At 31.9% G+C, this 16,889-nt stretch overlaps 1 pseudogene; it reads left to right on the top strand.

Annotated features, from left to right (window-relative positions):
- Positions 1–9,377: 9,377 nt before the first annotated feature.
- On the top strand, positions 9,378–10,145 carry LOC105098673 (protein lin-37 homolog; annotated as a pseudogene).
- The last annotated feature ends 6,744 nt before the right edge of the window (positions 10,146–16,889 follow it).

Genomic DNA, 16,889 nt, shown 5'->3' on the forward strand with positions numbered 1-16,889 from the left:
CAACAGATAGACCCAGAAAGAGGCTGGAGTCTTTTCCTATGTTTTAAAATTTTAAAACATTCCACAGATTTAGAATCCTAGTTCATCACACTTTTTAACACTTTAGTGTGGGACATTTTAAATATGTACAAAAGTAAACAGAGTAACATGTTCCTTTTCTCTTCCACATCACATAGGTTAAATAATTATTAATTCCCAACATTTTTAAAACCTAAAAATGGGAAAATAAATTATTAATAGTATCAAATATTTAATAAATAAATTTCCAATACTGTCAATTGCAAACACTATTTTTTTTGAATCAGAATCCATAAAAGTTCACACATTATAATTGGTTGATATATTTTTCAGTATCTTTTAATGTATTGGTTATGACTCCATGTCTTTATTTCATCTAATAATTTATTTTTTGATATAAGTGAATTACTGGCCTTACAGTCTTTTCATAACCTGCATTTTTCTGATTGCATCACTAGGTGTTCACTATGTGATTATATGTCATCTACATTTTGTGTAAATGCATATTCGAATCTATGAGTCATCAAAAAATTTAAGCTTTATATTTTAACATGTCTATTTTATAGATGGCATTTTGTTTTTCCTTTATAAAGCTATTATTTTCTGATTATTTCTTTATCATTGATGTTATCAGCCCACAATAATGCATTTGGGATTACAAAATCATTCCTTCTTAATTTATTAGCTGAAGGAAATTGAAAGAGAAATTACTTAATCTACTCTTTAGCCCTCCTGTTGTATCATTATTATTGTTATTATTATTAGAAAAAAATTAGCAAGAGTGATTTTATTCCCAACCAGTATCTAGTGGTGACCAATTATTTTCATTTCTTTTCATTTAGTGTCATTATCTTATTACTGTTTTTTATAATTTGGTATGTTTAAATTAATTGCAGTCATTAAGCTTATGAATCCTTAAGTTTTTCCATCATTGACCTGTGAGAGACACGTGACATAGGATCTTCCTGACTCCCTTTAACACCTCAGTTAATATGGTCTTAATATCGTATTCATTTTGACAACCTTCTTGCTGTATTCTTTAAAAAATATTTCAATCTCACCTTCTAAATTGCCTTTTCCATATATATATTTATATCTTCAATTAACCATTTTTATTTTTAGTGAAAATTATAATTTGGATATCATAGTATGGACCCTAGGCTAACCCACTGATACTTGGTTAGGCAATGTTTTGAATCCTCAGTGGACTTATCTAGGATATAATTTTAATGGTGAAAATAAAACATTCATTCTTTAATCAAAAAATACATGCAATACAAAGGATATAGAACATGCATCTCAGGTCCCATAAAAGATACTGTCTTTATCATCTTTAGTTCTGTCAAGAAAGCTATTCTTGCAATGAGGAGGATTCCAAAGAAATCCTGACTCACATAAAAGAAGTAAAAGATTTCTGGTCTTAATATATTGGGAAAATCCTTTCTTGATACCAAAAGCAAGTGTGTTAAGTATAAACTAATTTGTCTAAGCAGCATCTCCCCAAAATGTTCTGCAGAACACAGTATCCACAGGATGTAAATAGCTATAACACAATGAAACATTTCTAAAGACAAAAAAAGCTAAAGAAAAAATAAAAAGAAAGAAAACATAGTTAATGTGGATTTAAACAGTCTTCTTTATTGCAGGGCTTCTGTCCTGTGATTTTCCAAAGAGGAAGATAAAATATGCTGTGTGGTCAAACTTGATAAAGCATCTGAGCTGTACTGTGAAGTTCAGTTGACAATAGTCACACTATATGAATTTAAGTATAAATTAATTAAAATCAAATAAAATTAAAATTCAGACACCTGGCCAAGATGAAGTAACAATGACCAGATTTACTCTCCCACCTGAAACAACCCAGACAACAAACAAAATATATGAATAACAATTTTCAGGACATAAAACAGTACAGTAAACATTCTGAGAGGCTGGAAACAAACCATGGGAGCCCTCCAATTACCCCAACTTACTGCCTAAGAGTTTCCACATCCTGGCTCAAGGACGGTGAACCCTGGCAGAACCCACGGTCCCTTACCCGGAGAAAAAGCTGAGAGTCTAAGGAGATAAAGGCAGTGAGATTTTTGCGATGCTGAGTGCTGAGATGAAAGACCTGCCCATAAAGAGAAGACAGAAGATCTCACTTGAGTATTAAGCTCAGTATTACTGATCAACAAAGAGGTGTGAAGTAACATCCTGAGGCCAAGAAATAAACACACAAAAGGATGAACAGTAACTCCCTGGAGATCACACAGTGTCAGGAATAATGCCTCTTCTTACCAGCCATACATACACAGGCGAGCACACGTGCACTCACACAACCCCGTGTATACACAGAACTGGGGAATAAGCATATGAGACTATGTTCAAAATCATTAGGGAAATGCAATTAAGAGAAGTAGATACAAATTTACCCACTCAAATAGATAAAATTGAAAAAGACTGAGAATACCAAATATTTCTGAGGATGTAGACTGACCAGAACTCTCAGTTATTTAACATACAGTTAGCTTAGGTCCCAGCAATTCCACATTTAGGTGTTTACCCAAGGCAAATAAAAACATAGTGCATAAAAAGATTTGTAAATGAATGCTTATAGCAGATTTAACCAGAGTAGATCCAAACTGGAAATAATGCAAATGCCTGTAGTAAGTAAATGGATAAACACATTGTAGTTTAATTCATACAGCTTAAAACATGCAGAATAAAAATTGAATGAACTACTGATACCTATAATAACATTGGTGAATCTCAAAACATTAAGTTGGGTGAAAGAAGGCAGATACTAATAGTATGTAATATACATTTTTAACATTTTGTTGGTTAGAAGTTCTATAAAGGAAAAATATGTGCATTTCACTGAATGTAAAGTATATTGGGGAAGTGAGACATTTTTACAAATATGTGTGTGTGCATTTTATCAAATCACAAACCCTTCTTTGACACAGCTAAATTATTTTTATTATTTGATTGTTTTAAATCTCCATTAAAACATATGATGAAATAGCAGTGACTCAGATTTTATGCCTCTGTGTAAAATTCTCCTTTTCCCTTCTTTTGTAGCCAGATTTGTAAAAATAATATGATTTTTACATAGCTGGGTGATAGTAATTTTAACAAACCTCCTGCTGGCAATGGTGGTTTTTATTTTAAAATATAGAATGAAAGTGTGGGCTCTGTTACTAATTATTTAGAGAGAAAATCTAAAAGGTGCATACACACAAAAATGAGTCATATACATGTAATAAAAAACATACATAAAGTCCTCTCCATTCATGGTAGGGCCTTGGTACTTCAGAAAGATTTCTTCAAAGTATAGCAAACACTGAAAAAAACCCAAAAAACAAAATGAAACCCAATTTTAATTTATTGTAGCCTCATTCTGAAAACCGATATCAGTCTAAAAGGAAACAAAAACTTCCACACAAAACTAGTAATGCTAGAATTATTTCCAAAGGCCATCTAAGAAAACTACCCAAAATAATTTTTTAAATCTAACTTGGAGATCATATCCATGCTATTTGGGCACAGCTCTAGATTACAAAGCAGGTTACATTGTTGAAGTAAACATAAATATGATATTTTAGCAAAGTAAATAATAGTAATTTTGCTCATTTTGCAAATGATACATGATGCTGAGCATAGTAATAACATTTCTCCATCTAGGCTTGAGAAAATGCAATAAATCTTTCTGTGTGTGAAAAGGAGTATTCACAAGTAAGATAATTGAAGTGGCTTCAGGAGGTAAAATAGGATGATGGTGGGGTAAACATTACAGGGAGACAGATTTCAGCTTGGTTTCAGAAGAATCTCTTGCTGGCCCAAACTGGATCAGAGTATATTAATAGCTGCATTGGTGAAATCTACATATTTGATAGGATCCAGTACCTATAATATTACCCTTCCTGGGCATGTCTGGTATTATAGAAAAAATATTGTTTATGTTTTTGTCTTAATATCTCAAAAAGTATTGCTCTTGCCATATGTCAGTGTCTCTACTTTCCTTAAAATATTTTATTATGTGATACATTTCTATATGCAAATATTAAAATTCTAAGGAGTCTATACTTCCATTTTCTGTTTCATTTCAAGAAAATACCAGAGCATCTTGACCAATAAAGGTAGACTAATAGAGAAGGAAGTAAAGATTTTAAAGTGCTTTTGTTTCCTTTACTTTTACTATTTTTCTCTTGTTAAATTTTCCTAGTTCTGTAAAAATTTTCAAAACAAATGCACTGTTGTTGAGTAAGAGTGTTTAGGGTATGGGTAAATTGTCATGCCATAGCTTTCTCCAGTATAATCCCAAACTGAGAGAGAACGTGTAAAATGGTTTGTATTTGCTAGAGCAGAAAGAGTCCTCCTACTTCTCAACTAGATAACTTGGCTCTCTTTTGTTCTGGGAGCTGAATAGATACCCTTTAGGCCAAGGAAGTTATTCTACATTATACTGACTTGAAATATTTATTATGAAGATTTTGACTTATTTTGAATAATATCATTAGTTCTTAAATTAATATTTTGTGATATATAAATTATGTTCCCTGTTTAATATAAAAAGAAAAAGAAGCATAAAGAAGATAGAGTAGTTTGCCCATACATAGTAAATAGACAAAGTTTGAAATGTAAATCTTTGCCTCTGGAATTGTCACTTTTAAGTATTACTTTTAATTATATACCCAATATTTTATATTTCATTCTAATGGTATTGTCTTTATTTTCCTAATGTTGTTTTTATATTTTTATACTTACAATTATTCTGAATTAATTTTTTAAATAATTCAACTGGGATTATTTTGTTCTTTTGCATAACAATTTAGTAATATTTCAAAGGCTTATATCTATATTTACCAATTAATCCTACTCTATAATATTAAATTAAGATTAAATCTTTTGTAATATTAAATATAAATATTAAATTAATATAAATATTAATAAATCTCTTAGGAAAGTCATGCCAAAAGAAAATGCTGAAATTAATTGATATGCCTTAAAAAGAACTTACAAATAATATTTTGAAAATCTATTTTTAAAAACATGGTTCTTTGATGATGGTTGTGATGATAGTGATGATAGCATATCAAAAGATGATATCAATGTGTCCAAAGGAAAACTTTAATCATCTAGAGTAGGGAGAGATATCAAGAAAATTATCTATTGTTTGTCTGTTTGGTGAGGTTAATACAATAATTGCCAATTTTTTCTCTACTTCAGTGTTTCTAAATATTTAGTGAATAATAAATATTACCTTCAAATGAAAACAACAAAAAATATAAAAGTTATTTAAAAATTTTAAAGTTAGTCATATATTTTTACCAAAGTACGGAAATTCTAAAATTTGATTAAATAAATAAAATTATTAAAGTTATCAATTTTGTATAAGATTTTTGAATATAAAAACATGATATAGTTTCTTTAAAATCAGCTAAATATGATTTAAGAAAAATAAATCTAAAGAGATGCTGACAAATATTTTATCAAGTATTAATAGAGTTGATTTAAAGATGCAGTTTTTAAATATAAAATAAAAGCAGATAGACTCTAAGCTGTGCCCCCACCATATGAGAGAGAAAGACAGAGGCAAAAAGAAAATCAAAGATTTCCTAAAGCTTTGATGACAAATCTTATGGACTGAATGACATTTCCATATAGTCCTGTATCAATATTTTATGTAATATAAAATAATTTAAAACATTTCTCATTTTATTAAAATATTTCTTATAATTTTATTATTAGCGCTTTGCTTAGGAAAATGGAAAAGTAAAATAATTACAATTTAATTAAAACTAGATTATATTTGATTTTTAAGCATTATTAGTTTTGCAAGATACCTAGTCATAAAAATATGTATGTAGTATGTATGTATGTGTGTTACAGAACATGCAAGAAAACATCAGTGGTATAGTTTTAAGCTTTAGGATTCCGAAAGTAGAATCTTCCTTAAAAGAAAAGAAAGATTGGGTATGAATGACAGTGGTAAGGTGTAGTAGAGTGTTGCTGTGCTAGCTTGAATTTTGTTTTTTCAGGTGATGCTTTGCAATGTTTGCATCCCTGTGACTTACCATGTAAAACACACGGTTAAAAACGTAGATCAGCAAGAATGAAGTCCTGGTTCAGGATCATCTTGCGGGAGAAGTTCACTTTCTTATAAGCACTCTTTGATACAGGTATTTCAGAAGAGGAAGGTTAGTGTTAAGGAAAGTTAATTCTACATTTTTGTGTAGTTTAATCATCAAATAGGCTTTACATTTTACAAGTATATGGTTTATTTATTTCATATGGAAGTATGAAGTTGAAATTTTTAAATGATTTTATATTTTTTTTAATTTTATTTGGGATGATTCTTCTTAGAATGTGAACTGAAATACAAATAAGTCTAAAAAGTAAGGTTTCCTCTGGAAGCTTGATGTATATTTCACAAGCACCCACAAAGTGTTATGAAAATAGTAATATCATGTAAGGTACAATTCCATACCATTTATTGAAGCTATAGATTAAATATTAAACGATGCTCATTCCTTCTGAGACATAGAATTGCTTTATTATTTTACTGAATTTTTAACACCCCGTGAAATGTGGAAGGTGGAGATGCCTAGAAATTCATATTGGCCAATGTCTTCTAACAATCTGCTCTGGGAAATCTGTGGTATTTTGCAGCATATTTCAGCTTTATTCCAGGCTTGAAATGTGGTTCAGTAGTCAGTATAAGCAATTGGTACATCATGACCATCTGGTATTTTTTGGCAAAGTTCAGTCCTAATTTCATGATGCTGTAGGAAATAGTGACATATGCTTAGTGCAGCATTCTATCCAAAATGAATAAACCAATTCATTGTAATCCTGAAATTATAGTTATCTTGGTATGGCAAGTGTTGTAGAACATCTTTTTACCGTGTGTGTGTGTGCCTGTTGAAAATCTTTTAAAAACAACACGTTTCCACTTTTATATGAAAGAAAAATAAAAGCTATTTGAGGCACATGTACACACACAAAGCAAACCAAAATCATGGAAAGTTTCAAAGGGAATAAAGAAAAAAAAAAAAGATTCTCTCTTCACCACTCTTAAACAGTTTCTCAGTCCAACTACTCAGAAATAAGTGTGAAGTATTTTATGTATTCTTCCATATACATCCAGATTATACATAGATGTGGACATAATTGAGAATTTATTTTAAACACATTCAAAATTGAGAATGTATTTTAAATAAGCAAGAGTATGTTCTGAATATATCTGCAACTTTGCTTTATTTATCTAATATAAATTTTCACTTTTTAACATCAGTATATATACTGAGAGAGAGAAAATTGAGAGGGGGAGAGAGAGAGAGATCTACCATGATCTTTCATTTCTCTATGGTTCTCCATTTTATGGCTGTTTTAAAACTACAGAATTTACCTACTTCAACCTATATTATTAGTCACTAACGTTGTTTCTAGGATTTTGGTGGGGCAATTATAATTACTATGTCAGCATATCTGTAAATATGTATCTTGCCCTTGGCGGAGTAGATTACTTTAGATTACTTTCAAAAGTAGAAGTGAAACTTCTCTCCCAAATATAGTACTGGATACTTTTTGAACAAAATAAATAAACTGAATAGACCCACAAAACTGGATGATTTTTATTTTAGTGTATGTATTATACTCAGACACAGATACAACAAATATTGAACATCTATCATATTTTGACATTATTGTGGATACACTATGTTACAACATTAAATATAAATATACTTCAGCCCTCTTTAGCACTTGCATTTTTTAAATATAAGCCCACTCTGTCGAATATTAGTATGTGAACAAATATTTATTTGGCTGTTAATTGCATGACAGAGATTGTATGTCTCCCTAATCTCACATTTTCTGTGTCCCAATTTTAAAAAAAAGGTATTTCTCATGTACAGTATATTTTTATTCACTTCTTTGGACTTTAGCAACTACATTCAGGTATGCCTAGTTGTGATTTTCTTTTTATCAATTGTTACAAAGTTTTATTGAGCTTCAGGAATCTGGGGGTTAATGTCTATCATGAGTTTTAGAAAATGTTTCCCTGGTGTTTCTTCAAATAATTTCACTAAAATTATATGTATTTTAGATTCTTTTTTCTTTTCCTGCTTCTCACATGTTTTTTACCTTCCCCCATTTTTTTACTGCACTGTTTATTCTCTTTTCCCTTTACTTTTCTGTGTCCAGTCCAATAATCTTTCTTCTGTTGAGTCTAGCTTGTTTTTTTTTTTTTTAATTGAAGTGTAGGTTGATTTACCATGTTGTGTTCGTTTCCGGGGTACAGCAAAGTGATTCGGTTATACATAAAGCGGAAAAGGAGTAGCCTGCTTTTAAAAGGACAAACTGAATTCCTAACTTCATTTTAAATTCTAAAACTTCCATTTGAATCATTTTAGATATTGAATCTCTTTTAGATACTGTAATGTCAACATAAATAATCAGTGAATAGTCTACACTAAGAAATAGAAGAGAATTATACAAGACAAGCTGAGGACTAGCTCAGGAGTGCAGCCTCCACCAAAGAAGAAAGTGTTCCAGAGAAACCTGGTTTTCAGCGCAGTTTTGTACCTTGTCAGAACAAAACACATACGTCAGACATGACAGGGTGCATCCCTTCCAGGTTTCCACAGAGACACATAGTTACAGATTAGCATGTACATAGCTGGTCAGCATGGGCCCAGGAAGGGAACCCTATCTTGGAAGGCATGCTGGCATCGGTTTCGTAGGAAGGAAGATATTTCTCCCTATCTTCAAAGTGTTCATCCTTTAATGGTTAAAGCAGATGTACAATGTATGTTTGACTGGCCACACATCAGGCTGTTCTGGTTCACATAAAGTTCAGGCCAAATTGTGTAAGCAAGAATGGCTTCCTGATACCCCAATACACAAAAATTTCTTCCATTACAAATTTTCTCCTGAAAATCTCTATTATGTTTTCAGGGCATAAGAAAATTAAATCCTCCCTTGAAGATGGTAAAATCATCCAAATCTCAATATCTCAATAGTATTTCATGTGTATCATCCAATACTGAATAAAAATTGGATCATATAGGCCAACGGGTACTTCTGACCTGCCCAGTGCTGGTCCAGTGACACCACCACACACTGTGACAAAGCAGAGCTGAAAATGCTGCAAATATTTCATAAATGAGAGCTACCTGAAGTTGCTTCTGTTTCTCACTGCTTTAATAATCACTGTTTCTATTAGGTTATATTTGACTACTAAATCCCGTATATTTGAATCACTTTTGGGATAGCAACAGCTGTATGCCAACATTCTTTGCCATGGTTATCACTTCCTGTGATGTGTTTAACAAATATTTGTGTGCCTGATCATATTTTCTTCATTCTTTTCTCTAACTTTTATTGTTTTACAACTCTATGTATATTTATTTTTGTGTATAGTGAGACCCAAACTAAATTCCCAGTACAGGTGACAGTAGAGAAATCAGAATTGAAGATGGCTAAGACCAGGAACAAACTGGATGCGGTGTCTGCTGGAGAAGTTACATGGACAGGGAGCATCTGGATGAGGAAGCCTGGAAGACCCACTTGCACGCTCACAGCAAGGATTGCGCGATCATCACAGCCACTGTCAAAAGGCCATCTGCCCACATCTACCACCAGCAAACGAGGAAGAGGAGGAAGATAGATGATGGGCTGGCAGAAGGAGGACTGCAGAGAACCAGTACATATGTGACCAAGGTGTTTGACCAGAGCATGGATTTAGCTCAGTGCAAGGAGAACACACTGCTGTATCCAATCAGTGGCACCTGGATGGGCAACGGCGGCTCACTGGGCAAGTATCAGTGCTCTCCCACCTCACTGCTGACCCCAATCTTTGGGCATGCAGAGGGTTCAGAGGTCACCAAACAGCAAAAGTCATTCACCTATAACCCCTGGGCCACCTGAAGATGCCTGTAGGTTCCACAAACCTTCCCCACTGCAGCTGGAGACCCAGGACACCCATGATGATGAGCCCAAGTCTGAGCCCTCCACAGCAACATGAAAAACTGGAAATGCATTTGGCAGAATCAAAGGAGGCATCTCATTGGAGCCAGCATCCTTGCTTACAAAGCATGAAGATACAGTGGGAGATGTAAGAGCAACAGTGATGCCCCTTGTCCCCCAACACCAATAAACATTTTCCTTCTTTAAAAAATAAGATCAAAATAAATTTTTCAAAGTAAAATTTCCATATAGCCATGCACTTTCACTAGGACCATTTATTTAAAAGACCATTATTTCCCCAGTGAACAGCAGTGGCCACTTTGCCTCAAGTCAGGACAATATGTACATGCCAATCTGTTTTTGGAATGCCTATTCTATTCAGCCTGTCTTTTGTCTATTATAGTTAGATTTGAAATGTGTTGTTTTCTTCTTTTCAAAATTTCCTTGTTTTTTCTGGTCACCTTGCATTTTCACATGAAAAACAGAATTATATTCCTATTCACACACAGACACAGAGGCTGGTTTTGATTGGAATAAAAATCAGTTTGGAGAGAAGACACATTTTAACATTATTTTAACATGAGACTTCTAACCCCAAAATATGGTACATCTCACCATTTATTTTGGCCTTTTTAGTTTCTCAGAGAAATAATTTTTGGTTTTCATTTTATATAACTGAGACATTTTTGTTACATTTATATTATAAATAGTTGTATATATATGACCCATTAATAGTCGGGAGAGCACTGTAAAGAATCACTAGACAGAGGAATAGAACAATTTAAAATATATATGTTAGTAACTTAAGTAAGTAATAGTTTAAGTAAACTATGAAAACTGAGGGACACATCCACACAAAATACCATTTTCTACAGTTACTTGTCCTTTAGAGAGATCATGAGGAAGGAAAGTGGCCAAATTGATCTTAAGAGCAGGGAATGTGACACTGCAGAGACCATACTGAGACTCTTGGGTTTCATATTGTTTAATACAAATGCATGAACATTTCTTTTAGGCTACCTGTGAGTTCTTAAAGGAGCTGATGTGAAAAACCATCTCTGACTAAATTATTCTAACTGGCCATTTCAGGATTTAAATATTTTGTGAGTAATGAGGAAGGAACAAGTGTATTCCCTGTTATTCAGGTTGATTACCATAAAGTATCAGTAAGACTGAATCCACGGTCATCCCCAGGTCATTTCTTGTTTGAACATCTTTATATTCTGGATAAAGTAAAAGATCACAGAATTCTCTAGTGAACATTGAAGGTGATGACTTTTTGGAGAAGGATGCACATTTCCCAGACTGCCATATGTTGCAACAAGGAGCTAATCCCATTACTAACATGGTGTGGAAGCAATGGGAGCAGAGAAGCTTTTAGGGATAGCCAACAAAAGTTCCAGGAACATTAGTGAAAACAAAACAGTACCTTAAAAAACAAACCAGTGTATCTCAAATAATCAGTTTTATGGCTTCTTGTTTTCCTGCGCTTATCTGTGGAAGTAGATAGCATGCAGAAATTGCTTAACTAAAGAAATGCAACGGAATTTTAAACTAATGGGTATGTTGTGCTGTGCTTTAACTTAATGATGTGGCACTTTTTGGACTATCCCACTTTATATGCAAATTTCTCTAACCCTTACAAATGGAAAATCTCATACAGGCTATGAAACATCATTGTGTGGCATAAAAATTATATCAAAATGTTTTTTCTTGATGACATGCATCCATTAGAAGGAACCCATAAAAATGTTATAAACATATTTGAATCTGCTAGGTGATGATTTTTCCTGACAAGCTAATGTGCTGTGCTATGAGTAGAAATGGAGTAATATTGTTGAAAAGAACAAAATGACTTTAGTATCTTTTATGCCAAGAAAATATCAAGAAAAAAGTACTCTCCCTGAAATCCCTGCTGTTAAGGTAGCCCCTTGAGAATTACAGATTTTTACATTATAATTTTACACATACTTTCTAGATTGATGGAGATACAATTTTCTTAAAATTTCATTTTAAGAGGTGAAAACTTGTAAAGATTGTCACTGTTCCTATAAATTGTTTCCCTGCTGAATTTTCTATAATTTAAATAATAGTTTTGCAGAACTGAACATTTTTAAATACAAGTAAATTTTCTATGGAGAGCCTCTTAAAATATTGTATATTTGCTTAATTTTAGAAGAAGATATACATGCAGGAATTAGTGTATATGTGATTTATATGTGATAAATCCTTGAAACCTTGACTAAACTCTTATAATCCTGATAAATAATTCACCACTCATTCCTTTTTTGTCATTTAAATGTAATAGTCACATTCTAGGTATAATATTAGCTAAAACTAAGATTAATAAGCCTTTCAATCTGCCTGTTTGGAATGTATTAAATATTTTAAAATGAGTAAACTTCCAGTTCATTTCATAACTATGACCAGTAAAATAAAAGAAGGAATAGCATATATGGCAAATGTCTACTCCCAATATAGCAATATTTAATTTAGTGTTACTTTAGACTTGTTTTTTTATTATGTGCATCATTAGCAAGGAAATATATTAGTGTCTTCCAATTTTGAAAATGGCAGAACCTGATCAAAATAGATATTTGTTACAAACATATGAAAATTCTGAGTATACTAGCTCATCTAAAATAAGTTATTAAATGCATCAAAGAATTGGTTTGCCCAAGAGAACATTAAATCCAGAGACAATAGGCCATGAACCAATGTGGTGTGATGGTTTGAATTCCATATTGATGACCAATAGCTGGGATTTGAGACATATAGAAAGTCAGGACAATTGTGTTTAGACCTGAGAAAGCTCAGTAGTCAGATTAAAATAAACCAAGGCTCTGGAAGGTTCACACTTAGTGCCAAAGGAACTAAAGATCAGTAGTCAAATAAATAAATACATAAATCAGTAAATAAAATAACATAGGCCCTTAAAACCTAAAGTTAGTTGTAGCACACACACAAACACACACATATACATTAAAAACTGGTTAGAAATTAACAACCAAAATAGATCACATAATGGCATCAAGTCCCAATGTATATTGAATATAAAAGTCAAGAAATCCCATGGTGAGTAATTATTTTATAAACCAATTCCAGGTGGTAAAACCCCAATAGCACATACTGTGAGGAAGAAAGGGAAAAAAAAGAAAAGAAAGGGAAAAAGGAAGGAAAGTGAGAAAGAGAAAAAGAAAATATCTTTAATATCTTTCTAAAAATAGTTTTAAATATACTTCAATCTAAAATCTGTTGTGTACCAATATGTAATTAAAGTAAAATTAATTAAAAACAGAAACCAATCGAAACCAGTTGGAAAATTAGTTCCACAAACAACATACAGACAAAAGGAAAAGTTATACATATAGTTAGAGGTATAAGAGATAAGATTTGAAAATTTATAAGTATTTTTATGTAAGTAACTTAAAATAAGCAAACAAATGTTACTTCAATATGAAATAGTAAAACATTAAGATATAGATAACCAAATCGTTAACTTGACAATCAAATTCAGGGGAAGTCAAAAAGTTAAAAATTAGACATGGTTGGAATTGTCATAAATTTATTTGTGAAAAGTATTCAGACGACAACACAGATATGTGAATAAAATTTTTTTTTCATAAAAGGAGATCAAGGAGCATGATGAAATAAGAAAGCCCAGTATAAGTCTTTTAGAAGATTCAAAACAAGAAAGTAAAAAAATAAGAATAAACAATATTTAAATAGATAATGACTGAAATGTTCTGGAATAGAGAAAAATGCACTAGTTGATTGAACATTAATAACAACAACAAAAATCCATAAAGTAAAATCATACTTTAAAAATAGAAATTATTAGAAAAAAAGAGATTTTATGATCTAAAAAGTAACCAAAGGAAAAAAATGGACAAAGTTGTTAGAGTGAAAAAAGACTTCATTAACGACAAAAAGCCAAAACCAATACATTTGTATCTTTCAAAGTCTGCGATTAAGTGTTATATTGCAGTTTTGTATCTAGCTCAACTATCTCCATTAAGAAAATAAAAGTAAGACAAACTGGAAAAATAATCCTGCTAACAGCTACTCAATTTTAAAAATAGTAAGAATAAATTTAAGAAAGAAAAATTGAAGAAACAAAGTGGCATCAAATATTATTGAGAAAGTAAATGGAAAATACATGAATACTCCTTAAAAATAACTGAATAACATAAATATATATCGGAGGCATTAATAAAACAAGAACTAACTTAGTTTTAGGCAGCAATAGCATGGCCAGTAAGGATGAATGAAATTTAAGTTAAAATAATCTTATTTCTTAGTACTGCTTCTTTAGTAGAAAAATATCCTGAAAATGTGCTCAGTTTAAAGGATAACCATTATAGAACAAAACTAGACACAAAAGTGTAGAAAACTAGGTAAATGCAAGGCACAAAATGAGAAAAATGAAAAAAGGGGAAATGTGTGCTATAAATAACACAATAAGATAGAAATAAGCTTGTGCATATTAATAATCACAATTCTGTAAACAAATGAAGCCCTGCAGAAGTTGTGTGTTTACATGCTTTCTCTCTTAGCTGTGATTCTTTTGCTCTTCTCTAATGACAAATAAGACTCAACAAAGCTTGCTCTGCAGTCTGCAGTCTATTTATGTTGTTCTAACAAAGACTTGTTAGTTTCTTTTCCTCTAATTGAAGCTCATATTTGAAGAAATTTATTGTACCAAATCAGACTGAAATTTTGTAGCTACAGACTCTATCTCTCCACACTCTTACTCATCTTCACTGAATTTGGAATTCCACCCTCTTTGGATACTGCTAGGGATTAAAACTTCACTGTATTCAAAGTTGGATTGCTTTGCATTTATATTTATTGTTCTTCTTGCTTTGGGTATATTCTTGAGAAGCATGTGGTGCAGAGACAACTATAGTGAGCATTCACAAAACTGAACAGGTTTGAATAGTTTTAGAAATTGTGTTCAATGCAATTAGTATTTCAAAATTCACAAATTACTTATAGTTCTCCATTGCTTTTACTAGAACATTAAATATCTAAATGCCTGGAATGTTTCCCAAAGTAATTAATGTGCAGGATGACGGAAGGCCAGTATGTACAAATAGATCCTGTTAATTCATACATATTTGTGTTTAGTTGATATAGAAAGACAAAGAAGAAACATTTCAGAGTTTTCTACCCTTCAGCATAATTAATTGCAATTCTGTGATATTAATTGGTCTTCATATGTTTACTATTAAATCCTGGTAGTATTACTTCTTCATAGGCTTAGGAGAAGAATAAGTAACTTTTATTAACTTGATTTTCTTTTATGTCATTGTCTTCACACATTCTCTTTTCTCTGCCTGGAAAATAACCATCTTTAATATACCAGGAAAATGTGTATTTTTTCAGATGGTTGCTGAAGTATCATATTTTTCTGAACTTTTAGAGATGTCTCATAAGAAAATTTTCAAAGGAGTTAAGAGACTATTATTATCTGTGTACTCAGAAAGTTACTTCTTATTTTCAAAGTCACTGTTAGTCTCTCTCATGAAAAATATTGCTAGATGTATTTAGGAGGGGAATGCATTGTGTTAAAATAGGAAAAGTTGTTTAGATCATAATTCATATGGAAAATGTTCCCTGTAGAGTATATCTCTACTGTCAGCCATGCTTAGAAATATTTTGTGTATGGCAGATATACTAACAAAAATAAGATATATTTCATATGGTCTTCATGTGGGAAAATAAAATTCATTAAATATTATATAAGTAAAAGCTTAAGAAATTATTCAGGAATAGTATGGGAGAAAAGACTGTTTCAACAAGAAGAGAGGGAAGAACTACTGAGCAACTTGATTTGCCTTATTGTAGAAAATAGGACATGAGATCATGTAGAGGAAAATTTAATTTATAGAGATGACTTTTACACAGCCCACATAACTTAAGTTGCTTCAGGCACTGAACATGCCCGGTCATTTCCCCACTGATGTGGATTCAATGGATATAAATAAACTACGAAGTAGACTTTTCCCTTGTCAGAGGCAATCACTAAATGAAAAGAGGCCACTAGAGGCAGTTGTCCACTCCAGGTGCTCAGAACCATTGCTGCTGCCCCCTCATGCAACACACACTCCTGTTGCCATAATTCAGTAAGAAGTAACATTCTACAGTCAAATTCTGATCGTGTCATTTTCCCATTGGTGATTCTTCTATGGCTTCTTGTTGCCTTTGTAATAGAGGTCTATATCCTATAGTAACTTAACATAAACCGGCCTCTTAACTAACTCTCCAAACTCATCAGGAGCTTTTTTCCCCATTGCTTACCAACATCCAAGCAGAATGATCAAATTTCAGTTCTCAGAAAAAATTAGCCCATGTACTTTTCTGAAAATTCACATACTTTATTGCCATTATCATTTTTTTGTTATGTTCTAAGTCCAGTTTATCTATCACAAATCAAATTGGAAATGAAAAAGTCTTTCTGGACATACTAGGCTAGATTAGTTTTCCTATTAGATACTTTCATGTCACTTTTAATTCTTCATTAAATAACTGGCCTGATCATAATGAAATAATTAACATTGTAAATATTTAAATGACTTTGTTCCTATAATGGAATATGAGCCATGATAAATATAACCATATTTCTTTTATGCAGTATTCAATATACTCTGTCATAGAAAATGTATGTAAAACAATTTTATTTAAATACTTTTAGTAAAATGGGCATAATGATATTTCCTTCATGTGGTTGTTGTAAGATTAAACAACAGAAAGGTCCGCTAATAATCTGACAAGCACTTCACGTATGACCACAGCCTCGTGTAATTTGTCTCACAGTAACTCAATATGTCAGACATTTACTCATTTTCTGCAAATTAAAAATTAATGTCTCAAACAGTTTTGGACTTATTTCAAGGTCATAAAACTAGCACACT

The sequence above is a fragment of the Camelus dromedarius genome, chromosome 3 (genome assembly GCF_036321535.1).
Source record: "Camelus dromedarius isolate mCamDro1 chromosome 3, mCamDro1.pat, whole genome shotgun sequence".
NCBI classification, from domain to species: domain Eukaryota; kingdom Metazoa; phylum Chordata; class Mammalia; order Artiodactyla; family Camelidae; genus Camelus; species Camelus dromedarius.